This window comes from Hemitrygon akajei, chromosome 3 (genome assembly GCF_048418815.1).
Source record: "Hemitrygon akajei chromosome 3, sHemAka1.3, whole genome shotgun sequence".
In the NCBI taxonomy this organism is placed as follows: domain Eukaryota; kingdom Metazoa; phylum Chordata; class Chondrichthyes; order Myliobatiformes; family Dasyatidae; genus Hemitrygon; species Hemitrygon akajei.
In genome coordinates, this window is record NC_133126.1 from 96,458,832 (window position 1) to 96,485,149 (window position 26,318).

Consider the following 26,318-nt stretch of genomic DNA (forward strand, 5'->3'; position numbering starts at 1 on the left):
ATGAAGCCTCAGCATCACATCTCTGCTCTTGTATTCTAGACCTCTTGAAATGAATGCTAACATTGCATTTGCCTTCTTATTCTTGTGTCTTCTCCCTTGGCCCAAAATGTCAATTGTTTATTCCTTTCCAGAGATGCTGCCTGACCTGCTGAGTTCTTCCAGCATTCTGTGTGCGGTATCTTGTGTTTTTGGCCTTTTACAGCTAAAGATATAACCAATTATGCAGTGATGAATTCCTGGGATAATCAAAAGACAAGATTTTGAGCCATTGATTGATATTGTACAGAAACAGGTTTTTTTGGCCCATTATGTCATTTATCAATGCTGCTATTTCCATTTACCACTGCTTAGTCTGTAGCCTTCTGTGCTTTGGCAGTTCAGTGTACTTCTTAAATGTAAGATCTTTTTAACAGAATATAACACCATGGGAAAGGTTTCACTGCTAATCTAATGGTCTTTCTGTAGAAGCAGTGTTTGGGTTATGGTGAGAGATAACGGGTGCTTTGGAATGTGAGCCGTCCAATGACGGGAGGGTGTTTTCTTACCGTGTGCCTGACACCAGGGTGACCTGGGTCTTTTGTTCGGCAGAGATGAAGAGAGAAGATGCTGGAACGGGACTGTGACCTGACAAAGGCAGGGAGATCGAAGGAGGATTGGTGAAGGGGAAACCACGAGTTCCAACTTGTGCACATTAGACCGCGCCCTTTTCGTTCTTTGCTTTTTCTTCACTAACCCTGTAGTCAAATTAAGGATTATAAAGCTAAATAGTTTAATTGTATGCGTGTGCTGTCAGTTATTTTGTGGTACAGATTTGTAACCGGGTAACAAATCACACAGCATCCACACAAACGGGGATTTCAGGGTGGACTCGCATCTCAATCTCACCTGTTTGGCAGGGCCAGGGATTGTCTTCCTTAGAAACACACAGCCGACAGAACCTGAGGGTTACATGAAGATAATTATATCACAAAGTTAATACAACTATTTAAAGAACAAAGTAGCTGGGAGGTGGGAAGAATTGAAATCGAGGTGAAAATGTTATAATCAAGAGTTTGCTTAATCAGGAACCACAGAACAGTTCAAAGTTTCAAGCAAATTTACTGTACTCTCAAAGTAGCAATATGTCACCATATCCAACACTAAGATTCATTTTCTTGTGGGTACACTCCATAAATCTAGTAACCATAATAAGAATCAATGAAAGACTGCACCAACAGGGCAGATAACCAGTGTGCAAAAGTCAACAAATTATGCAAATACAAAATAAAAGAAAAAAAAGACATAATAAATAAATAGAGAGACAAACAAGCAAACAGATAAACACGTACAAAGCTGGATGAACTCAGCAGGTCGGGCAGCATCCGTTGAAATGAACAGTCAATGTTTCGGGCTGAGACCCTTCATCCTGCTGAGATCATCCAGCTTTGTACGTGTTGATTTAACCACAGCATCTGCAGTGTACTTTGTGTAAACAAACAGATAGATAGGAAGATAAGCAGGCAAGCAATAAATATTGAGATCATGAGATGAAGGTTCTTCTGAAAGTGCATCTATAGTTTGTAGGAACATTTCTGTGAAGGGGCAAGTTAAATTATCCCCTCTGGTTCAAGAGCCTGATGGTTGAGGCATCATAACTGTTCCTGAAGCTTGTGAGTCCTGAGGCTCCTGTACCTTCTTCCTGATGGCAGCAGTGAGACGAGAGCATGACTTGGGTGGTGGGGTCTCTGATAATGTAGCCTGCTTTCCTGTGAAAATGCTCCGTGTAGATGTGCCCAGTGGTGGGGAGGGCTTTAACTGTGATGGACTGGGCCATATCTACTACTTTTTGTAGGGTTTTCTGTTAAAAGGCATTGGTGTTTCCGAACCAGGCTGTGATGCAGCCAGTCAATTCCACCACACATTTATAGATGTTTCTGAACTTTAGATGTCATACTAAATCTTCACAAACATCTAAGGAAGTAGAGGCACTGTCATGCTTTCTTCAGAATTACATTAACACGCTGGGCCAGGACAGGCCCTCTGAAATGCTAACACGGAGGAATTTAAATTTGCTGGCCCTTTCTACATCTGATGCCTCAATGAGGACTGGCTCATGGAGCTCCAGTTTCCTCCTCCTGAAGTCAACGATCAGCTCATTGATCTTGCTGACATTGAGTGAGAGGTTGTGGTGGCATCACTCAACCACCTTTCCAATCACCTGAATCAGCCAACAGCAGCGATGTCATCAGCAACTCAAATATGACATTCCAGATGTGATTAGCTCACAGTCGTGTATAAAGTGAGGAGAACAGGGGGCTAAACACACAGTCTTGTGATGCACCTGTGCTGATAGAGATTGTGGAGGAGATGTTGTTGCCAAACTGAATTGACTGGGTCTGCGAGTGAGGAAATTGAAGATCCAATTGCACAAGGAGGTATTGAGGCCAAGGTCTTGAAGCTTATTCATTAGTTTTGAGAGGATGAAAGTATTGAATGCTGAGCTGTAGTTGATAAACAGCATCCTGATGTACGCATGATTACTGTCCAGGTGTTTCAGGGTTGAGTAAAAAGACAATGGGGTACGAATAGGTTGCTTGAACCCGCTCTGACTTTTAATAATGAATGACCTGATAAATGGTCTGAACTCCAGCCCATAATCAATTATTCCCTCTAGTTTTAAAGTACACTGCATTACTGTCTTATACCCTTGTCCGTTGTTCCTCTAATATCTAATATTTGAATGGGGTACGACTGCGCAAGCGCATGAAAGTCGGCCTGTGAGGCAGCGGGAGAATTTAAAAAGCAAGCAGATTAACGGAGCGGGCAACGGAGTAGAGGGAGACAGAGTAGGAAGGCTTTGGCTCGAGAGGCTTCGGCGAGCAGAGGCTGAGGACGAGCTTCACTCCAAGTGAGATAAGGCCGGGTAAGTTCCTTTAATTAATTTAATTATCTTAGGAGTAAGTAATGGAGGCAGCAGTTAGGACAGTCGAGTGCTCCATTTGCAGTATGTGGGAAGTCAGGGTGAGCACAATTGTTCCTGATGACTCCACCTGTAAAAGGTGCATCCAGCTGCAGCTCCTGACAAACCGTGTTAGGGAACCGGAGCTGGAGCTGGATGAACTTCGGATCATTCGGGAGGCAGAGACAGAAATAGACAGGAGTTACAGGGAGATAGTCACCCCTAGGAGACAGGTAGTTGGGTGACTGTCAGGAGAGGGAAGGGGAATAGACAGAATGAGCAGAACACCCCTGTGGCCATTCCCACCAATAATAAGTATATAATTTTGGATACTGTTGATGGGGATGACCTACCAGGGACAAGTTGCAGTGGTTGCATCTCTGGCACCGAGACTGGACCCTCAGCTCAGAAGGGAAGGTGGGAAAAGAGGAGAGCAGTAGTGATAGGGGATTCGATAGTTAGGGGGGACAGATAGGAGGTTCTGTGGAAGAAATCGAGAATCCCGGATGGTCTGTTGCCTCCCTGGTGCCAGAGTCCACGATATCTTGGATCAAGTTCTCAGTATTCTCAAAAGGGAGGGTGAGCAGCCGGATGTCGTGGTCCATGTAGGGACCAATGACGTGGGTAAGAAGAGTGAGGAGGTCCTGAAAGGTGAGTTTAGGGAGCTAGGTGCCAAGTTAAAGGACAGGACCTCCAGGATAGCAATCTCAGGATTGCTACCAGTACCATGTGCAGGCGGGTTTAGAAATAGTAAGAAAGCGCAGATCAACACGTGGCTGAAGACATGGTGCAGGAGGGAGGGCTTCAGATTTATAGATAATTGGGCAGTTTTCCAGGGAAAGTGGGACCTGTTCCGGCGGGATGGTTTACATCTGAACTGGAGGGGGACAAATATTCTTGCAGGTAGGTTTGCTAGAGAGGCTCCAGTGGATTTAAACTAGATATGAGGGGGAAGGGGAACCAGAGTGTAGGAACAGATGTATGGGAGAAGGAAGAAAAAGAAGATAGTAAAGTTGTTTGCACCGTTAGTGATAAACAGAGAGTAAGAGGTGGAGAATTTCTTAAATGCATTTATTTTAATAGTAGAAGCATTGTAAGAAAGGTGGATGAGCTTAGAGAATGTATTGATACCTGGAAATATGATGTTGTAGCTATTAGTGAAACAAGGTTGCAGGAGGGGTATGATTGGCAACTAAATATTCCTGGATTTCGTTGCTTCAGGTGTGATAGAATCGGAGGGGCAAGAGGGGGAGGTGTTGCATTGCTTGTCAGAGAAAATATTACAGCGGTGCTCTGGCAGGATAGATTAGAGGACTCGTCTATGGAGACTATTTGGGTGGAATTGAGGAATGGGAAAGGTGTAGTAACACTTATAGGGGTGTATTATAGACCACCTAATGGGGAGTGAGAATTGGAGGAGCAAATTTGTAAGGAGATAGCAGATATTTGTAGTAAGCACAGGGTTGTGATTGTGGGAGATTTTAATTTTCCACACATAGACTGGGAAGCCCATACTGTAAAAGGGCTGGATAGTTTGGAGTTTGTAAAATGTGTGCAGGATAGTTTTTTACAGCAATGCATAGAGGTATCAACTAGAGAAGGGGTAGTGTTGGATCTCCTGTTAGGGAATGAAATAGGTCAGGTGACGGAGGTATGTGTTGGGGAGCACTTTGGGTCCAGTGATCACAATGCCATTAGTTTCAATATAATTATGGAGAAGGATAGGACTGGACCCAGGGTTGAGATTTTTGATTGGAGAAAGGCTAACTTTGAGGAGATGTGAAAGGATTTAGAAGGAGTGGATTGGGACAATTTGCTTTATCAGAAGGATGTAATAGAGAAATGGTGGTCATTTAAAGGTGAAATTTTGAGGGTACAGAATCTTTATGTTCCTGTTAGGTTGAAAGGAAAGGTTAAAAATTTGAGAGAGCCATAGTTTTCAAGGGATATTGGAAATTTGGTTCGGAAAAAGAGAGATATCTACAATAAACATAGGCAGCATGGAGTAAATGAGGTGCTCGAGGAATATAAAGAATGTAAAAATAATCTTAAGAAAGAAATTAGAAAAGCTAAAAGAAGATACAAGGTTGCTTTGGCAAGTAAGGTGAAAATAAATCCAAAGGGTTTCTACAGTTATATTAATAGCAAAAGGATAGTGAGGGATAAAGTTGGTCCCTTAGAGAATCAGAGTGGACAGCTATGTGTGGAGCTAAAAGAGATGGGGGAGATTTCAAACAATTTCTTTTCTTCGGTATTCACTAAGGAGAAGGATATTGAATTGTGTAAGGTAAGGGAAACAAGTAGGGAAGTTATGGAAACTATGATGATTAAAGAAGAGGAAGTCCTAGCGCTTTTAAGGAATAGAAAAGTGGATAAATCTCCGGGTCCTGACAGGATATTTCCTAGGACCTTGAGGGAAGTTAGTGTAGAAATAGCAGGGGCTCTGACAGAAATATTTCAAATGTCATTAGAAACGGGGATGGTGCCGGAGGATTGGCGTATTGCTCATGTTGTTCTATTGTTTAAAAAGGGTTCTAAGATTAAACCTAGCAATTATAGGCCTGTCAGTTTGACATCAGTGGTGGGTAAGTTAATGGAAAGTATTCTTAGAGATGGTATATATAATTATCTGGATAGACAGGGTCTGATTAGGAACAGTCAACATGGATTTGTGCGTGGAAGGTCATGTTTGACAAAGCTTATTGAATTTTTTGAAGAGGTTACCAGGAAAGTTGACGAGGGTAAAGCAGTGGATGTTGTCTATATGGACTTCAGGAAGGCCTTTGATGATTCCACACTGAAGGTTAGTTAGGAAGGTTCAATCGTTAGGTATTAATATTGAAGTAGTAAAATGGATTCAACAGTGGCTGGATGGGAGATGCCAGAGAGTAGTGGTGGATAACTGTTTGTCAGGTTAGAGGCCGGTGACTAGTGGTGTGCCTCAGGGATCTGTACTGGGTCCAATGTTGTTTTTCATATACATTAATGATCTGGATGATGCGGTGGTAAATTGGATTAGTAAGTATCGAGACGATACTAAGATAGGTGGCGTTGTGGATAAGGAAGTAGGTTTTCAAAGCTTGTAGAGAGATTTAGGCCAGTTAGAAGAGTGGGCTGAAAGATGACAGATGGAGTTTAACGCTGATAAGTGTGAGGTGCTACATTTTGGTAGGACTAATCAAAATAGGACATACATGGTAAATGGTAGGGCATTGAAGAATGCAGTAGAACAGAGTGATCTAGGAATAATGGTGCATAGTTCCCTGAAGGTGGAATCTCATGTGGACAGGGTGGTGAAGAAAGTTTTTGATATGCTGGCCTTTATAAATCAGAGCATTGAGTATAGGAGTTGGGATGTAATGTTAAAATTGTACAAGGCATTGGTAAGGCCAAATTTGGAGTATTGTGTACAGTTCTGGTCACTGAATTATAGGAAAGATGTCAACAAAATAGAGAGAGTACAGAGAAGATTTACTAGAATGTTACCTGGGTTTCAGCACCTAAGTTACAGAGAAAGGTTGAACAAGTTAGGTCTTTATTCTTTGGAGCGTAGAAGGGGGACTTGATAGAGGTATTTAAAATTATGAGGAGGATAGATAGAGTTGACGTAGAAAGGCTTTTTCCATTGACAATAGGGGAGATTCAAACAAGAGTACATGTTGAGAGTTAGGGGGCAAAAGTTTAGGGGTGACATGAGGGGGAATTTCTTTACTCAGAGAGTGGTAGCTGTGTGGAACGAGCTTCCAGTAGAAGTGGTAGAGGCAGGTTCGATATTGTCATTTAAAGTAAAATTGGATAGGTATATAGACAGGAAAGGAATGGAGGGTCATGGGCTGAGTGCAGGTTCGTGGGATTAGGTGAGAGTAAGTGTTCGGCATGGACTAGAAGGGCCCAGATGGCCTGTTTCCGTGCTGTAATTGTTATATGGTTATATCAGAATCTAGTGATCTTTGTTTTGAACACAATGAAAGACTGAGCCACCATAGCCTTCCGGAGTACAGAATTCTAAAGATTCACTATCCTAAGAGTCCTGAATGTCTGACTCCTTATTGACCCCTAGTTTTATAGTCATCATTCAAGGGAAAATACCCTTTGAGTATCTACCCTGTTCTGCCCTTTAGTGATTTTGTGTGTTTCAAATCACACCAGCTCCCATCCTTCCTGACTAAAGTCTTTAAGTCAACCAACCCAATCTCCCCTCATATGACAGACCTGCTATGCCAGGAACCAATATCACTACACTCTGCCCAAAATAAATATAACCTGGTTTTAATTAAGGAAACATAAATTGTACACAATTCTCCAGATCCTGTGGAATTGTATAAGACATTTTTTACTCAAATCATCTTGTCATTAAATCATGGAGACATACAACATGAAAACTGGAATTTTGGCCCAACGCATCCATGACAATCAGGTTACCTACCAGCTCCAATTGATTGCTTTGGGTCCAAATCCCTCAGAAGCTTGCCTACCCATGTATCTGTCCAAATGCCTTTTAAATATCACTTTGTTTGATTAATAGGACTGGATGTTACAATCCCTAAAGTTTCTGCACTGCACTTGACTTGAGTGGAAGTAGTTCTTAAAGATGACCACTAGATGATGTTACTACCATTACAACACATCTTCAGTTGTGTACCTCGACATCACTGGGTGTTTTGGCGTTTTATCACAAGACACCCTCAGCCGAAGCAGGTCCACCACAGGCTGATCAGGTCTGGGTGTGTGTCACATGGTTAGCCTCTAGATGGTCACTTGGCAGCCCAGACAGCATCCCTTCTTTTCAGCCACAGCCAGTGACTTCTCATTTTGGTGGCATTAGCAAGTGCTTTGATTGCCTTCCTATGGGCCTGTCCACTGAATCCTACTTCCCTCAGCAGCCTTACGGTGGGCCTGCCCTCTGACTCCTACTTCCCTCAGCAGCCTTACGGTGGGCCTGCCCTCTGACTCCTACTTCCCTCAGCAGCCTTACGGTGGGCCTGCCCTCTGACTCCCACTTCCCTCAGCAGCCTTCCTGTGGGCCTGCCCTCTGACTCCTACTTCCCTCAGCAGCCTTACGGTGGGCCTGCCCTCTGACTCCCACTTCCCTCAGCAGCCTTCCTGTGGGCCTGCCCTCTGACTCCTACTTCCCTCAGCAGCCTTACGGTGGGCCTGCCCTCTGACTCCCACTTCCCTCAGCAGCCTTCCTGTGGGCCTGCCCTCTGACTCCTACTTCCCTCAGCAGCCTTACGGTGGGCCTGCCCTCTGACTCCCACTTCCCTCAGCAGCCTTACGGTGGGCCTGCCCTCTGACTCCCACTTCCCTCAGCAGCCTTACGGTGGGCCTGCCCTCTGACTCCAACTTCCCTCAGCAGCCTTACGGTGGGCCTGCCCTCTGACTCCTACTTCCCTCAGCAGCCTTACGGTGGGCCTGCCCTCTGACTCCTACTTCCCTCAGCAGCCTTACAGTGGGCCTGCCCTCTGACTCCTACTTCCCTCAGCAGCCTTACAGTGGGCCTGCCCTCTGACTCCTACTTCCCTCAGCAGCCTTACGGTGGGCCTGCCCTCTGACTCCTACTTCCCTCAGCAGCCTTACAGTGGGCCTGCCCTCTGACTCCTACTTCTCTCAGCAGCCTTACGGTGGAACTGGCTGCAAAGCCCCTGCACCCCACCTCAACTGGGCGCACTTTTACTTTCCAGCCTCGCTCCTCTGCTTCAACTGCAAGGTTGTCATATCGCAGCCTTTTCCGTTCATAAGCCTCATCCACAGCGTCCTCCCAGGGGACCGTCAGCTCAGTGATAAAGACGCGCAGACAGGAGTTGGACCAAAGGACTAGGTCAGGCCGCAGGTTGGTCGTTGCAATTTCAGATGGGAAGGTATGTTTCTGGCCTAAATGGACACGCATTTCCCCGTCCCTGGCTGCACTCAGTGGGCATGAGTCATGAGGCAAGGAGTTAGCCTCCGGTTTCTCTCCTTCCCGGATGAAGGATGGTAGTTGTGGGACCGTTGTCTGGGCATCGAGAGGCCTGGCATTGTTGGTGGTTACTCTCCTACACTCAAGTTCAGCTGCCAAACACCTCAGCTCTTGGTTGTGTCGCCAGGTGTATCTGCCTTGTATTAGGCTGGTCTTGCAACTAACCAAGATGTGCTTGAGGGATGCCGGGACTGCACACAGAGGACAGGCTGGATCCTCTCCCAGCCAAAGATTTAGGTTTGTAGGAGAGGGCAGGACATCATATGTTGCTCTGATGATGAAGCTCAATCTATCTGGCTCCATGCTCCACAGCTCACTCCATGTGATTTTCCTGCTCTCAACACCCTCCCACCTCATCCAGCAGCCTTGCTTGGCTTGGGATGTTGCTTTGGAACATCTAGCTGCTTCTTCTTGGTGGTGCACCTCCTCTATCACCAGGTGCTGGTGTTCAGTTGTAGTAGCCTTTTGCCAGGTAGGTTTCATTACTCCAAGGCCAAAGCCTCCTCTGCCCTGTTGGACATAGCCCAACATGTCCCGGTGTCGGAGGGCAGCTTCTGGGTCCATTTCTTCCCTGTTGCTAGAGCAGGAGCAACGCCTCTTACGACTGGGTCCCGAGATTTTTTGAGTATCATTTACAGCCTTGCTTTGGTACATTTGTGTTCCTCCACCAGGCTAGAAATTGGCAGAGAAAGGGCTCCATTCCTGTAAAGTCCTGTGCTGCTAAGGCATCTCGGTAGCCCAAGCCGCTTCCTCACATGTGAGTTCACCAGCCTCTCCAGCCTATTTGCATGAGACATAGTGACCTTATAGATGGTAATTGGCCACATAGTCGGGGCAGCACCGAAGCTCCAACCTCCCTGGGAGAGCCCTGTTGTTGATCAGCTTGAGGCCACGGATTGTATCCTGCCTTAGTTGTTCCACCTGCTCGGTGTCTCTGAGGTCTGTGTTGTACCATCGTCTGAGGCTTTTGATGGGCTTCCCCAGGATAGCTGGTATTGGCTCAGCGTCGATACAAAACCTTATGTCGGTGAGCCGACCTCTGACAATTGAGATACTGCGAGGCTTACTGGGTTTGCTCTCCAATCGTGCCCATTTGATGTTTCCCTGGAGTTTATCCAGCAGGCGTTTGGTGCATGTTTTTGTTGTTATTATTATGGTCATGTCATCCATGTATGCCCCAATTGGAGGAAGACGCAGCCCATTCTTCAAGTGTTTCCCTCCGACCACCCATTGTGATGCTCGGATAATGAGCTCCATTGCCATGATAAATGCCAGAGGAGACATGGTACAGCCCGCCATTATGCCTATCTCAAGGTGCTGTCGTGTGGTGGTGTTATCTTGTGTTGTGACACAGAACTGCAGGTCCTGGAAATACGCTTTGACCAGCTTTGTGATGCCCTCTGGAACCTGGAAAAAGTTGAAAGCTGTCTAGAGTCTCATGAGGCACCGACCCAAAAGATTGGCAAGATCCAGGAAGACCACGTGCAGGTCTTTCTTTTCTTTCTCGGCAGTTTGTGTCTGGTGCCAGATGACATTTGCATGTTCCAGACATCCTGGGAAACCACGGATTCCTGCTTTCTGCACTGACGTGTCGACGAAGTTGTTGCTCTGCAAAAAGACTGGGAGTCTTTGAGCCACGACACCAAAGAGGATCTTTCCTTCCACATTCAGGAGACTGATCTGGCGGAACTGACTGATTGTTGAGGAATCTTCTCTTTGGGAATTAGTATCCCTCCTGCCCTTCGCCATGCCTTAGGTATAATTCCTTTCCCCCATGCCACCTTCATTAGATTCCACAGGTATTTCAGGACACTGGGGGTGTTCTTACAGAGTCTGTATGGAACGCCATTGGGCCCTGGAGCTGATGCTGATCTTGCTTGTTTAACTTTACTTTCCACCTCCCTCCATGTAGGGGGCCTTATCTCCATTTGGTGCTCAGGTGGGTGGATTGGTGGCATGTCATTCGGAATGGTGACTGGCTCACGCCTCTGGTTGTCAGAGTGGGTCCTCCAGTTCCCTCACAGGTACTCTAAGGACCCCGCTCTCATCCTTGCCAAAGAGGCTTTTGACGTACTTGTAAGGGTCTCTGTAGAAGCTTGCCCTCGCCCGTTCTTTCCTCTTATGTTGTTTTCTCAAGTATTCTGCTCTTCACAGCTTTGTCAAGTGCTGCTTTATTTCTGCTTGTAATACCCCGAGTCCTTTCCTTTCCCCTCCTGTGGACTTCCTCCACAGTTTCCTCAGCTTTCCTTCACCAGTCTTTCGATTTCCTGCTGTCTCCTAGACTTAGGCTGGACTGAAGGTTCCCTCTGTGTCCTCTGGTTTTTCACTCCAAATCTCTCTACCCCATAGCTGTATATGGTGTCTCCCCACTTCTCCAGTTTTCTTTCCACACTTCCCATCAGTCCTTCTAGAAGATGGACCAGGTCTGTGTTGATGATCTCCCACTCATTCTTCTGGCAGGATTTAGGCCACAAGGTTTGGGGCTTCCGTCCTTTCATCTTCCTTTCTGCTGCTGGCCGTGGCTGGTTGGGCTCTGGCCTCGTGTTTGATGGTGGATCTGCGTTTGGTTGAGCTTTGCCTGGGGCGCTGATACCCTGTGGACTGTGGGGTTTGTCCTGCCACTGGGCTTCAGTTGACTGATTTGATCTACCTCTTAGATCAAATAAGTAGACCCTGCAGCGGATAGTGAGGTCAGCAGAGAAGATAATCAAGGTCTCTCTTCCCGCTGTTACAGACATTTACACCAAACGCTGCATCCGCAAAGCAAAAGCATTATGAAGGACCCCACACACTCATCATACAAAATCTGCTCACTCCTGCCATCTAGGAAAAGGTACCGAAGCATTCGGGCTCTCACGATCAGACTATGTAACAGTTTCTTCCCCCAAGCCATCAGACTCCTCAATAGCCAGATCCTAGACTGACACCAGTTTACTGCCCTCAACTGTGCCTATTGTCTTTATTGTACTGCCTATTATTTATTGTAATGCCTGCACTGTTTTGTGCACTTTATGCAGTCCTAGGTAGGTCTGTAGTCTAGTGTAGTTTTTGTGTTGTTTTACGTAGTTTCAGTGTAGTTTTTGTATTGTTTCATGTAGCACCATGGTCCTGAAAAACGTTGTCTCATTTTTACTGTGTACTGTACCAGCAGTTACAGACAAAATGGCAATAAAAAGTGACATGACTTGACTTGACTTGACTTTAACCTGGTTTTAATTAAGGAAACATAAATTGTACACAATTCTCCAGATCCTGTGGAATTGTATAAAACATTTTTTACTCTAATCATCTTGTCATTAAATCATGGAGACATACAACATGAAAACTGGGATGTTGCCCCAATGCATCCATGACAATCAGGTTACCTACCAGCCCCAATTGATTGTTTTGGGTCCAAATCCCTCAGAAGCTTACCTACCCATGTATCTGTCCAAATGCCTTTTAAATATCACTATTGTATCACTTCCTTTGGCAATTTTTTCCACACACACAGCATCCTTTGTGTGGAGAAGTTTCCCCTGTCCTCTCACTTTAAACCTACAGTCTATATATTCTAGCTTTAGATTTCCCCATCCTAGAGAAAAGACTGTGGGTATTCACCTCATCTATGCCCCTCATGATGTTATAAATCTCTATAAGGTCACTTCATTAGTGTCCAATGCTCCAGGGGAAAACGTGCTCGTCTGTCCAGTTTCTCCTTATAACTGAAAACCTCCTTTCCTGGTAACATGCATCCTTTTCAGTTTAATGACATCTTTCCTATAGCAGGGTGACCAGATGCTACACATTGTTCCAAATGTGGCCTTATCAGCATCTTTTACAACTGCAGCATGATATGCCAGCTCCTGTGCTGAATATCCCAATAGTGAAGGCAAACGTGCAGAACACCTTCTTCACCACCCTTTCTGCACGTGTCGCCAACTTCACATGGACCTCAATTTTGCTGTGTTCTATACATTCCCCAGAGTCTTACCATTTACTATGTAAGTTTGCCTTGGATATTCTAACCAAAATGCAATACCTCATATTTATCTGCATTAAACTCTATTTGCCATTTCACAGCAATCAGATTGAATCCCATTGTAATCTTAGGTAACATACTTGCAGTGAAGACCAATGTACCACTTGTCTACAGCTGCCTGTTTTCTTTTGGTGACTTACTTACGACACCAAGACCCCTTTGATCAGTTTCCATTTTTCCACTTAGTATTCCATCTGCTAGGCTCCTGGTCTGCATCCACTTGAAACCTCTTCATGCCCACATCACCACTCACCATGTCACTTGGCTTTGTTTCATTAGTAAACTTGATCTCCGGAGAAAAAAAGCTACTGACATAGGTTAGTAACTTAAGTACTGATCCTACCTGAGAGGAACTTGTTACTTTTATTATTTATTGTAGGTCTCGTAATCAACCGTCTTGGGGTAGCTTTACCCTCCAATTCCTGTTAAAAAAAAACCTTGTTAAAAGTCACTTAAATTTCCAATATATCACATCATTGACTTCAGGAAGCAGGACAGTGTACAGTATCAATGGTGCTGAGGTGGAGCTGGTTGAAAGCTTCAGGTTTCCGGATGTAAATATCACCAACAAATTGACCTGGTCCAAATACATGGACGTTGTGGCCAAGAGGCACCCTCACACCTCTCTTGCTCAGTAGCCCGAGGAATCGCAACAAGAAACCCATCTGATGCAGTTTTTACAGATCTGGATGCACCACTGTCAGAATGGCAGCGGCTTTGGCTAGAACTTCAAAATAATCACTGAGAATTGTGAACTCGACCCAGTGAATCACACAAACCAGCCTTCCCTCCACGGGCTCTGTCTATACTTCCCTTGGGTGAGCAGACATCATAAACAAAGATTCTTTCCACCTCAATCAATCTCTCCTCCCCCACACCCCTCATCTCAGGCAGAAGATGGAAGAAGCTCGAGAGCACTTACTGTTAGGCTCAAGGGCAACTCTATCCCACTGAATGGATCCTCAGATACTGAAAGATGAACTCTTCATTTCCCAGTCTTCTTCGTCATGGCTTTTGCACTTTATGTGTCTACCTGCATTCCCCGTTCTCGGTGACTGTGACACTATTCTGCATTCTGTTTTACAATTTACTACCTCAATGTAATTATGTTTAATGTGATCAGAATGGATGGCATTTCACTGTATTTCAGTACGTGACAATAATTATCCATTCAATGTTCAAAGTAAATTTTACTATCAAAGTTCCTGTCACCATACACAGCTCTAAGATTCACTTTCTTCTGGGCGTACTCAGCAAATCTATAGAATAGTAACTATAACAGGATCAATGAAAGATCAACCAGAGTACAGAAAACAACAAACTGTGCAAATGCAAACGTAATAAACAGCAATAAATAAGGAGAACATGAGATAAAGAGGGATATATAAATGAAGGGCAAGTGAAGCTGACTGTAGTTACCCACTTTTATTCAAGAGCCTGATGGTTTAGGGGTAGTAACGGTTCCTGAACCTAGTCCTGAAGCTCTTGTACCTTCTATCTATACTAATGCTAATTACTATGTGTCTCAATATCACATTATTACAGATTGTTGGTTCTTTGTTTTCTATCCCTCCTTTCCTAAATAGTGTGGTCACACCTGGTCCAATCTGTAGAGGTGATGATAATCAGCGTGTCCATTGCCCCCATAACCATCCACTTCAAAGGGATGAAGTCATCAGGTACTTGGGATTAATCAGTTTTCAAGATCACTAACTTCATTAATAGCATTTCTTTATTAATTTATTTTACTTGCTTGTTCTTCAGCATTGATTGGTTCTTCAGTTTTCCCTGGCCTCAGTTCTGACCTCAGGGGTTGTCTGTGTGGAGCCTGCACATTGGGTTTCTTCCAAGTACTCTGGTTTCCACCCTCATCCCAAAGCCTTAGGGCCAGTAGATTAATTGGCCGCTACTAGAAGAGTAGAATCTGGAGGGAGAATAACATGGGATTAACATAGGATTGTTGTGAATGGCTGATTATCGGTTTGCAGGAACTTGATGAGCCAAAAGGCTGTTCCCATGCTGCAAGAATTTATGGCTCTACGTTGTGGCAAAATAAAGCAGAGAGAGCAGATCAGCAGGTAATTTGAAAATGTTCAATGGGTCAGGCAACAGCTGTAGGGCATCTGTTTTTATTACACGAATGATGTCCAGCCTCCCAAGAGTCCAAATGAATACTCTCTGGAATGTTTAGCTGTGATTTGATTGAATGCTCTAAAATATTAAGGCAAAATAATGAAAATTCCATTTGGTAGGGTGTGTAAGACAAAGGAATCTGTAGGGACTATACTCTCTGGAATTCAGAAGAATGAGAGGGGATCTTATGGAGACATACAAAATTTTGAAAGGGATAGATAAGATATAAGTAGGAAAGTTGTTTCCATTGGTAGGTGAGAATAGATCTAGGGGACATTGCCTCAAGATTCAGGGGAGAAGATTTAGGATGGAGATGAGGAGAAACTGTTTTTCCCAGAGAGTGGTGAATCTGTGGAATTCTCTGCCCAGGGAAGCAGTTGGGGCTTCTTCACTAAATATATTTAAGATCCAGTTAGGTAGATTTTTACATAGTAAGGGAATTAAGGGTTATGGGGAAAAGGCAGGTAGATGGAGCTGAGTTTACGGACAGATCAGCCATGATCTTACCGAATGGCTGGGCTGGCTCGATGGGCCAGATGGCCTACTCCTGCTCCAATTTCTTATGTTTAACAATTTGAAACCAGTCTTTTAGATGTGAAGGATCATATATTCAATATGATCTAATTTGGGAGCTCTGATAATTGGCAATGAGTTCATTGCCAATTGAACAATTGTTCATTGCTGTGGATTGTGTCATCCACAGGACACAATCAAAATCACAGTCAGAATCAGAATCAGAATCATCAGAATCAGAATCAGACTTTAATCGCCAAGTACCTATGCACATACAAGGAATTTACTTCCGGCAGATGTTGTCTCTCTGCTCATAACAATAATAATGATAAATATAAATGAAAATATAGATTATACATACAGGTAGTGCAATCCAAGTAATAGATAGCCGACAGTTAACCGGCAGTTAACTGTTCAGCAAAGTGACCGCAGTAGGGAAAAAACTTCTCCAGTGCCTATTAGTCTTAGTCTGGAGGGATCTGAAGCGCCTACCAGATGAAAGCAGATCAAACAGTCTGTGCGCAGGATGGGAGGAGTCCTTTATGATGTTCCCCGCCCTCTTCTTCAACCTGGAAGAGTACAGGTCCACAATAGAGGGCAGGGAGGCTCCAATAATGCGCTCGGCAGTCCTCACTGTGCGCTGTAGTCTGGTTCTATCCTGCTTGGTGGTGGCTCCAAACCACACAATGATGGAGGTGCACAGGACAGACTCAATGACTGCAGTGTAGAACTGCAGCAGCAATTCCTGAGGCAGACCGTATTTCCTCAAGAGCCGCAGGAAATACATCCGCTGCTGGGCCTTCTTCAAGATGGAGCTGATGTTCTGCTCCCACTTCAGATCCTGAGAGATGGTGGTTCCCAGGAACCTGAAGTTCTCCACGGTGGACACAGGGCTGCTGAGGACTGTGAGGGGAGACATAGCGGGGGGATATCTCCTGAAATCCACTATCATCTCCTTTGTCTTGAGAGTGTTCAGCTCCAGATTTTTCCGACTGCACTAGAGCACCAGTTGGTCCACTTTATGCCAGACAGACCATTGGAATCGGTGTAAGGTCAAGACAAATAATGAGGAATAAGACAGCCATCCACCAGTGACTTAGTTGTGCAGTGCCAAGTTAATCAGCGCTCATCTGTAACGTCACTGGTGGGCAGACAGCACCTCGTAGAATGCTACTAAAAGGGACAGCGAAGCGAAGCAATGTGGGACCCAGTTTCACAGGTATGCTTCGTGGAAAACTAGGCACTTACCTGGAGTTAAACTGAGGGATGCCTTGGAGGCAGTAGAGACACTCAGGGTATTACAGCTGGAGGCAGCCAATGGTGCAAGCATGCCATATTGAATTGAATTGACTTTATTTCTCACATACTTCACATACACGAAGAGTAAAATTCTTTACATTACCTCTCAGTCTAAATATGCAATATGTAAATTATAGTAATTTGTAATAAGTAGTACGTACAGTAAAATATACAACAGAACAGTCAATACAGCTTAGAAATACAATTGTGTCAATGTGAATTGATCAGTCTGATGGCCTGGTGGAAGAAGCTGTCCCAGAGCCTGTTGGTTCTGGCTTTAATGCTGTGGTACCATTTCCCAGATGTTAGCAGCTGGAATAGATTGTGGTTGGGGTGACTCAGGTCCCTAATGATCCTTCAACCCCTTTTTATGCACCTGTCACTGTAAATGTCCTGAATAGTAGGAAGTTCACATCTACAGATGTGCTGGGTTATCCACACCACTCTCTGCAGAGTCCTGTGATTGAGGGAAGTACAGTTCCCATACCAGGCAGTGATACAGCCAGTCAGGATGCTCTCAATTGCGCCCCAGTAGGAAGTTCTTAGGATTTGGGGACTCATGCCAAACTTCTTCAACCTTCTGAGGTGAAAGAAGTGCTGTTGTGCTTTTTACACCACACAGCATATGTAGGATGGGTTGAAGTCACTTTCAAATTAGCTTCGCCTGGTGCAGAAGAATTGATCGTACCAGTTCTGGTTCTGAAAGGCAGACCTCTACCCCATCCCATCACTGGATTCAACGTGATTGAACAGATATAAAGGAGAATGATGAAAGAAGATTTAATGACTGGAAGGGAGAATTTTTATAAGAACAGTAAGAGCTGCATTCCTGAGTCTGAAGAAGAGCAAAATCAAGGCATTGACTATTCTGATTAATGTTGAGAATCCCTGTGTGTATCAAATAAAGACAACAAAGGAAAGGGTTAACATACCAGAACACACAACAACACAGGTTCAATGCTATGTACAGTCTCCATATGTGAGAGAAGACAAGATAATGCTCTTTGAACCAAAAGTGAACCCACCATAGGCAGAAGGCCTTGAACTGTGTGAAACTCTCCTAACACTCCAGAGGGGTGCACGTCCATACACTCTTATTGATGCGCACTACAGAACAGACCATGACGTCATGCTTGATGAGAAGACGGTGGTCAGGATGTTGCAACCAGTTAAGTCCGTGTTCCCTGTCACTGCGCAAGAAGGTGCTATATTTGACCCAGCCACTCGACACCAAATAGAGGATGATAAGGGTGAACTCAACTCTAAGTTATGGGATCTCCCAGTCAGTGTGACCCACCTAAATATACAACAGCAGCAGATGCTATGAGAAGAATGTCACTTCTTTTCAAAATCAGACGACATTGGATGTATCAAAGGTTTGTAGCTGAGCATGTCTGTCAAAGATGATGAACCAGCTGCCCGCTCTTATATTTAAGTTCCAAAACCCCTGTACAATGAAGTAAAGGATTACTTCCATGACTTAGTCGTCCATGGATGGATCGAGAAATCTAACTCACCTTATGCCTTGCCAGTCGTGTGTGTTAGAAAGAAAAATGGAAGCCTTCATCTCTGTATTGATTATAGGGACCTGAATAGGAAAACGATTCCTGAACACCAGCCCATTCCACAAGTGCAAGACATTACGGACAGCTTAGGGTGTAATGCTTGGTTTTCGTTACTTGACCAGGGGAAAGCTTACCACCAAGGATTCGTGATGAAGGAAAGCAGGCCACTAACAGCCTTCATAACCCCCTAGGGCTTGTACGAGTGGGTTGGAATTTCCTTTGGACTCATGGACGCGCCTGCAGCCTGGCAACGTTTCATACCTGAAGGATTAAGGGATGAAGTCTGTGTACCACACCTGGATGGAGCACTGATGTTCACTAAGACCTTCGATGAGCATGTTGATGTGGTGAGAAAAGTGCCACAGCGAATGCGGGCGCATGGAGTGAAACTTAAACCCAGAAAGCTTGACGTTCACTTGCTGGGTTTAAGGCAGAAGTTTGCCACCCAGGGAGAATTGTATCAGCAGAGGAAAACTGGATGGACCTTACAGACATCATGGCAGTAACTGCGCTGAAGAGGCCAGGCACAGTGGGAGAACGGAGGAAGATTCTGGGTCTGTCAGGCAGTACATTAAAGATTTCTCCTGGATGGCAACCACTCACCCCATGACCTGTTAAAAAGCAGAGATGACTGTGACCAAAATCACCTCAGTGGGGGCAGCACCAGAAAGACAAATATGAAGAGGAACTGTGTGCCCTCTTGCAAACCGATCACTTGGACGGAGACACATCGAGAAGCTTTGGAGAAGTAGATTGACTGCCGAGTACAGCCACTTGGGCTTGGATCCCCAGACTTTGCACAACCATTCATTTCCACATTGATGCCTCCAATCAGGGATTGGGAGCAGTCCTGTATCAAAAGGAACTTGGCAAATTGAGAGTCATAGTCTATGGTTCACGAACATTGATGAATGCAGAGTAAAACTACCACCTACACAGCGGGAAATTGGAATTCCTTGCGTTGAGTGGGCAATTACGGAGAAATTTAGGGATTACCTTTACTATGTCCTGACATTCACAGTTTATAACAGCCCCCTCACGTATGTTCGGCAAAGTTGAATGCAACCAGATACAGATGGGGCGCTGAACTGGCTGATTTCTACCTCACTGTTTGTTATTGCCCAGAAAAGAATATGTTGCTGCTGACTCTTTGTCCTGAATGCTGGTAGCCATGGCAGTGTCTATGCATGGAGGAATCTCTTCCCATTCAATGGGAGCCACAGTCCAGGCCAATGAAGTAGGTCACTGAGGTTGTCCATCGATATATTCTTTGGCCTGAACACTGACACAAGTCCTGAAACTCATAGTAAATACTTGGAAAGATGGAAAAGAGGGACGCAAGAAGCCCATCAGGCTGCCAGGGAGTAAATGCAAAGGGTTTCGGGGAGAAATCAGAGAAATGATGACAGCAGAGTGTGATTGACAGAGTTACAGCCTGGGAATTGTGTCCTAGTAAAGAGACCTGGGAGAGCGTCGAAACTCTTGGGAGGACTGCATCCATATCGTTGTGTGAAAAACTGTGGAGGATATCCAATCTAAAACTTGAACAAGGAAAATGAAAATCCAGCATTCTACATCACAGTCTTCTCATGCCATTTGGACCCCTGCCTTTGGATGCTGAACCACAAATAGATACTGCAACAAAGCAAGGGTGTCTGCTCATCCACCTAAAGAGAGTGAACCAGTCAGCCATAGTGAGGATGAATATTACTACCAAGTTGAATGTCCCAACCTCACAGTAGCAAGGACTGCAAAAGTTTTGAAGTAGAGCCTATCCAACCTGCTGAGCAGCAAATGAAGGTTGAGGATTCACAATACTTCCAGCAACTAATGCCCAAGGAGGAACAGTTGTTGAGCTTGCCTGCATGTGAACTCTGTACCTTCATCTGAACCAAGTGAACCAAGTGGTTTTCCTGCATGTGAACCCTGTACCTTCATCTGAACCAAGTGATTTTCCTGCATGTGAACCCTGTACCTTCATCTGAACCAAGTGAACCAAGTGATTTTCCTGCATGTGAACCCTGTACCTTCATCTGAACTAAGTGAACCAAGTGATTTTCCTGCATGTGAACCCTGTACCTTCATCTGAACCAAGTGGTTTTCCTGCATGTGAACCCTGTACCTTCATCTGAACCAAGTGGTTTTCCTGCATGTGAACCCTGTACCTTCATCTGAACCAAGTGAACCAAGTGGTTTTCCTGCATGTGAACCCTGTACCTTCATCTGAACCAAGTGAACCAAGTGATTTTCCTGCATGTGAACCCTGTACCTTCATCTGAACCAAGTGAACCAAGTGGTTTTCCTGCATGTGAACCCTGTACCTTCATCTGAACTAAGTGAACCAAGTGATTTTCCTGCATGTGAACCCTGTACCTTCATCTGAACCAAGTGGTTTTCCTGCATGTGAACCCTGTACCTTCATCTGAACCAAGTGAACCAAGTGGTTTTCCTGCATGTGAACCCTGTACCTTCATCTGAACCAAGTGAACCAAGTGGTTTTCCTGCATGTGAACCCTGTACCTTCATCTGAACCAAGTGAACCAAGTGATTTTCCTGCATGTGAACCCTGTACCTTCATCTGAACCAAGTGAACCAAGGATTTTCCTGCATGTGAACCCTGTACCTTCATCTGAACCAAGTGAACCAAGTGGTTTTCCTGCATGTGAACCCTGTACCTTCATCTGAACCAAGTGAACCAAGGATTTTCCTGCATGTGAACCCTGTACCTTCATCTGAACCAAGTGAACCAAGTGGTTTTCCTGCATGTGAACCCTGTACCTTCATCTGAACCAAGTGAACCAAGGATTTTCCTGCATGTGAACCCTGTACCTTCATCTGAACCAAGTGGTTTTCCTGCATGTGAACCCTGTACCTTCATCTGAACCAAGTGAACCAAGTGGTTTTCCTGCATGTGAACCCTGTACCTTCATCTGAACCAAGTGAACCAAGGATTTTCCTGCATGTGAACCCTGTACCTTCATCTGAACCAAGTGGTTTTCCTGCATGTGAACCCTGTACCTTCATCTGAACCAAGTGAACCAAGTGGTTTTCCTGCATGTGAACCCTGTACCTTCATCTGAACCAAGTGAACCAAGTGGTTTTCCTGCATGTGAACCCTGTACCTTCATCTGAACCAAGTGAACCAAGTGGTTTTCCTGCATGTGAACCCTGTACCTTCATCTGAACCAAGTGAACCAAGGATTTTCCTGCATGTGAACCCTGTACCTTCATCTGAACCAAGTGGTTTTCCTGCATGTGAACCCTGTACCTTCATCTGAACCAAGTGATTTTCCTGCAATGTGAACCCTGTACCTTCATCTGAACCAAGTGAACCAAGTGATTTTCCTGCATGTGAACCCTGTACCTTCATCTGAACCAAGTGATTTTCCTGCATGTGAACCCTGTACCTTCATCTGAACCAAGTGATTTTCCTGCATGTGAACCAATACCAGTTCCTGTTTTTACTCCTGCGAATGATAAGCCAGACAACCAGATGGAGCAAAGACAAGGGGGCTCCAAGTTTCCTTGGAGAGATTGATGACCACCAAAATGCTTTAATTACGATAGGGTTGGAACCCCCACATGTCACAGCATATAGACTGTAGGTCACATCAATATCAGGCCTTGTCTTATAAATGTGTAACGTCAATGACTTCATGGCTAACTGTGCCTCAGTTCCTACATCAACTACCACTTACCTACTGTTACGGATTCAGCAACAACAAATATATAAGTGAGGCAGGGGTTTTTATAACAAATAAAACATTTATTAAACACTGAAAAACAAACCCCCAAAAAGTAAACAAACAACTAACGTAACTGGAAATCAGCTGCTGTGCGGCAGCTTAAAAAGTTCTTAAAGCGATGTTGCAAAAACAGTTCTTCAAAGTGGTACTGCGAAAGTTCAAAATGCTCACAGTCCATTAAAGGAGAGACTTTTTTTAGACGATTTAAATTCTCTTTCACGTCGTGTTGTTGCAGTTCCCAGTCGAACTATACTTTTCCCAGAGAATTTACGAAGATGAAAATGAAACGGCTTAAAGGCACTGACCTTTCCTTGACAAAACTGTACCCAACCCTTTCTGCTATTATTGCATGGGCACAGCCAACGAATTCCTTCCGAATGAGGATCAAACAAGGTCGAACCTGTTTCACTGTTGAAATCGACTTTCCTCGATCTTTTAGCTCCTGAACTCCGATCTTCACTCTCCACTGATTTTTAACTGGCAGTATTGTAAAGAAACTGCCGGCAATGACCTTTTAAACTTTAGGCATTAAATAAAACTCCACCTTTCAACCAAACTGCGTCATAATATTGGACCACACAGTAGCATAGAGTCAAAATGGCAAATCCAACCACGAACTGCCCCTCCTCACAGGGAGGGGTCCTCCTTTTATACCCTGTTGAACTAAAACTGTCACATGACCTCTACTGGTGGGAAAATGATGTCACTCCACCATCACAAGACCATTGCCTTAAGTCCAGTATAGCTTCAACACCACTGTCACGTGACAAGTACAAGATACCCACAAGTACGTAACAGTACTGGAAACCAAAGAATTGTTTCGTACAAGGAAAGTAGTGATTGCATGTGTAACACTGGGAGGAGATGTTGGGACAACATTTACTTTTGAGAGGGAGTGTGTGACAAGTTTGAAATCTGTTCAATTTAGCTATAATTAGCTACAATTTAGTTGAAAAAAGTGGAAAAAAGTTGAATTTCCCCATGGGGATGAATAAAGTATCTATCTATCTATCTATCTATCTATCTATCTAAATAATTGCTCAAATACTCTGTTTGAAAAGTTAGAATAATTTATTTCATGTGAATATCATTTCAATTTGAGAAAAGAAAAGGGATATTGCCTGAAAAACGTGCAAATATGTTTCGTTGCAAGTTCTGAGAATCTTTATGCAAGGTATTCTCTTATAGTATTGAGCGCTGAATCTTCCATCGACTCGTAAGGGCTTGCGTTCAGTCTTCAGCATGCGATGGATTGTTCATACCTGCCAGAATGCCTGAGCAGGGCTGTATACGCCGTCCTCATTCCGTGAAGTGACTGATGCGTGAACGTAACTTATCTATGTTTTATTTGCCAATCCCTACTACACAAACAGCTATGAGCAATCAATAATTAGCAGAACATACACATGCGCAATTAAGATGGCGTCGTAGTTGCTGGATATGATCTATGCATTTTCTTGGCTATGATGTGAAAGAGATAAACAAGGCAATGTGGAGAAATTGAGGAACAACGGAGCCAGCCTGAATAATAGCATCCAATATTTTGGAGGAATTACTTACTCCTTGGGATTGTATTCACATGAATATCAATGAAAACTTAATGGATCTGTCAAGATTGAACTCTGTTTGCAATGAGTTTGAAAACAAGTCAGAGTCATAAAGAAAAACACAAAATGCTGGCAGAACTCAGCAGGCCAGACAGCATCTATGGGAGGAGGTAGTGACGACGTTTCGGGCCGAAACCCTTCATCAGGAGTCATAAAGGACTGATAAGGCTTTGTGTCTATCGGAGATAAACACATGGAATAATATCCTTCATTTCTCAGTAAGGCAAATACTCAGAAACAGAATCAAGCTTAATATCACTGGCACATGTTGTGAACTTTGTTGTTTTGCAGCAGGAGTGGATTGCAATATTAAATAATTAAAATCTAAGTTACAATCAGAAGCATACAGTATGTCAAAACATAAATTGCATAAGTAGTGCAAAATAGAGGGGAAAATTGCTGAGGAAGTGTTGATGGATTCGTTGTCCATTCAGAAATCCGATGGCGGAGGGGAAGAAGCTGAAACTTTGAGTGTACCGCCTCCCTGACGGTAGCAATGAGAAGAGGGATGTCCTGGTGATGGACGCTGCCTTCTTGAGCATTCGTCTTTTGAAGATGTCCTGGATGCTGGGGAGCTTAGTGCCCAGGATGGAGTTTACAACTTTCTGCAGCTTTCCCCAGTCCTGTGCTGTGGCCCCATATTTGACAGTGATGCAACCAGTTAGAACGCTCTCTATGGTATATCTGTAGGAACTTGTGAGTGTTTTTGCTGACGTACCGAATCTCCTAAAACTCCTAATGAAATATAGCCGCTGCTGTGCCTATTTTCTGTAATTGCATCAATATGTTGGCTGAAGGTGGAGCCACAAGAGACTGCAGATGCTGGAATCTGGAGCAACACGCAACCTGCTGGAGGAACTCTGCAGGCCGAACAGCAGTTGTGGAATATGCACTCTGCAGGCCGAACAGCAGTTGTGGAATATGCACTCTGCAGGCCGAACAGCAGTTGTGGAATATGCACTCTGCAGGCCGAACAGCAGTTGTGGAATATGCACTCTGCAGGCCGAACAGCAGTTGTGGAATATGCACTCTGCAGGCCGAACAGCAGTTGTGGAATATGCACTCTAAAGGCCGAACAGCAGTTGTGGAATATGCACTCTGCAGGCCGAACAGCAGTTGTGGAATATGCACTCTGCAGGCCGAACAGCAGTTGTGGAATATGCACTCTGCAGGCCGCACAGCAGTTGTGGAATATGCACTCTGCAGGCCGAACAGCAGTTGTGGAATATGCACTCTGCAGGCCGAACCGCAGTTGTGGAATATGCACTCTGCAGGCCGAACAGCAGTTGTGGAATATGCACTCTGCAGGCCGAACAGCAGTTGTGGAATATGCACTCTAAAGGCCGAACAGCAGTTGTGGAATATGCACGCTGCAGGCCGCACAGCAGTTGTGGAATATGCACTCTGCAGGCCGAACAGCAGTTGTGGAATATGCAAGGAACTGGAGCAGGGTTTCAACACGAAACATTGACAATTCCTTTCCTCCTACAAATGCTGGTCAACTCCCTCCAGAGGTTAGAGTTTCAGCAGGTCCCCGCTGACTCTTGCTGATTTTTATTGATGTACCAGAGAAAGAGTTCTGTCTGGATAATGGCAACTGCTCTGCATGTGACTACAACAAACTGCAGAAGTGTGGGTACAGCTCATCGCAGGAATGGACTCTCTATGGACTCTGTCTATACTTCTCTCTGCCTCAGAATAAACAAGCACTCCACTAACCCTGCAATTCTCTCTTCACCCCTCTCACAAGATACTAAAGCCTGAATGTACATACCACCAGGCTCAAGGACAGCTTCTGCCCCACTCGTGTTAGACTCTTGTATGATAAAACAGATTCTTGGCCTCACAATCTACAGTACCTAGTTATAAACTTGCATGATATTATTTACCTGCCCTGCACTTTTTCAGAAGCTTTTACACTTTATTCTGTGTCATTATTGTTTTGCCTAATTCTATCTCAGTGCACTGTGTAATGACTTGATCTGTCCAAACACTATGCAATTCAAGCTTTTCAATGTATTCTGGTATACTTGACAATGATAAAACAAAATCTGCTGAGTTCCTCCAACAGTTTGTTTGCAACTACTAAAGACATTCTTCTTGAAATACTGATTAGGGTCTGAGAAGGGCGAATTCTTTAGGGCTGCTTGGGGGGTTAACTGAATCAATGCCAGAATCTCCATGCAGTATCCAGGCCAACATACAATCCAGCACACCCAGGGCCTTTGTGGATTAGTAGATTTTCTGCACTATTGAATGTTATTCATAGCCTACCTTAATTTTCTTTAAGATGTTACACAGTATTACAATATGTTTTGCAGTAGGTTTTAAGGGAGCTCAGGAAATGGTCAGTTTAAAGAGAGTGTAGGAACTTGGGCTCCTGAGTGTTGAATCGAATGGGTGAGCCTTTTCTCCCTGGTAAATTGGAAGTAAACATACCATGGTATCAAATATGTAGGTGACCCACCCTACCCCCACCCCGCCCCTCCCTCTGCGTTACAACCACTTGGGTTACAGAAATTCACCAAATCACTACCCAA

At 44.5% G+C, this 26,318-nt stretch overlaps 1 long non-coding RNA gene across 1 annotated transcript in view; it reads right to left on the reverse strand.

Annotated features, from left to right (window-relative positions):
• Positions 1–885: 885 nt before the first annotated feature.
• The window catches only part of LOC140725237 (uncharacterized), a 43,535-nt gene continuing 18,102 nt past the window's right edge, over positions 886–26,318 (reverse strand). The window contains exons 2-3 of the long non-coding RNA XR_012098300.1: positions 13,259–13,337; positions 886–938 (exon numbers count right to left, since the gene is read on the reverse strand). This is a non-coding gene — a long non-coding RNA (uncharacterized lncRNA). The remainder of the gene's footprint in view (positions 939–13,258; positions 13,338–26,318) is intronic.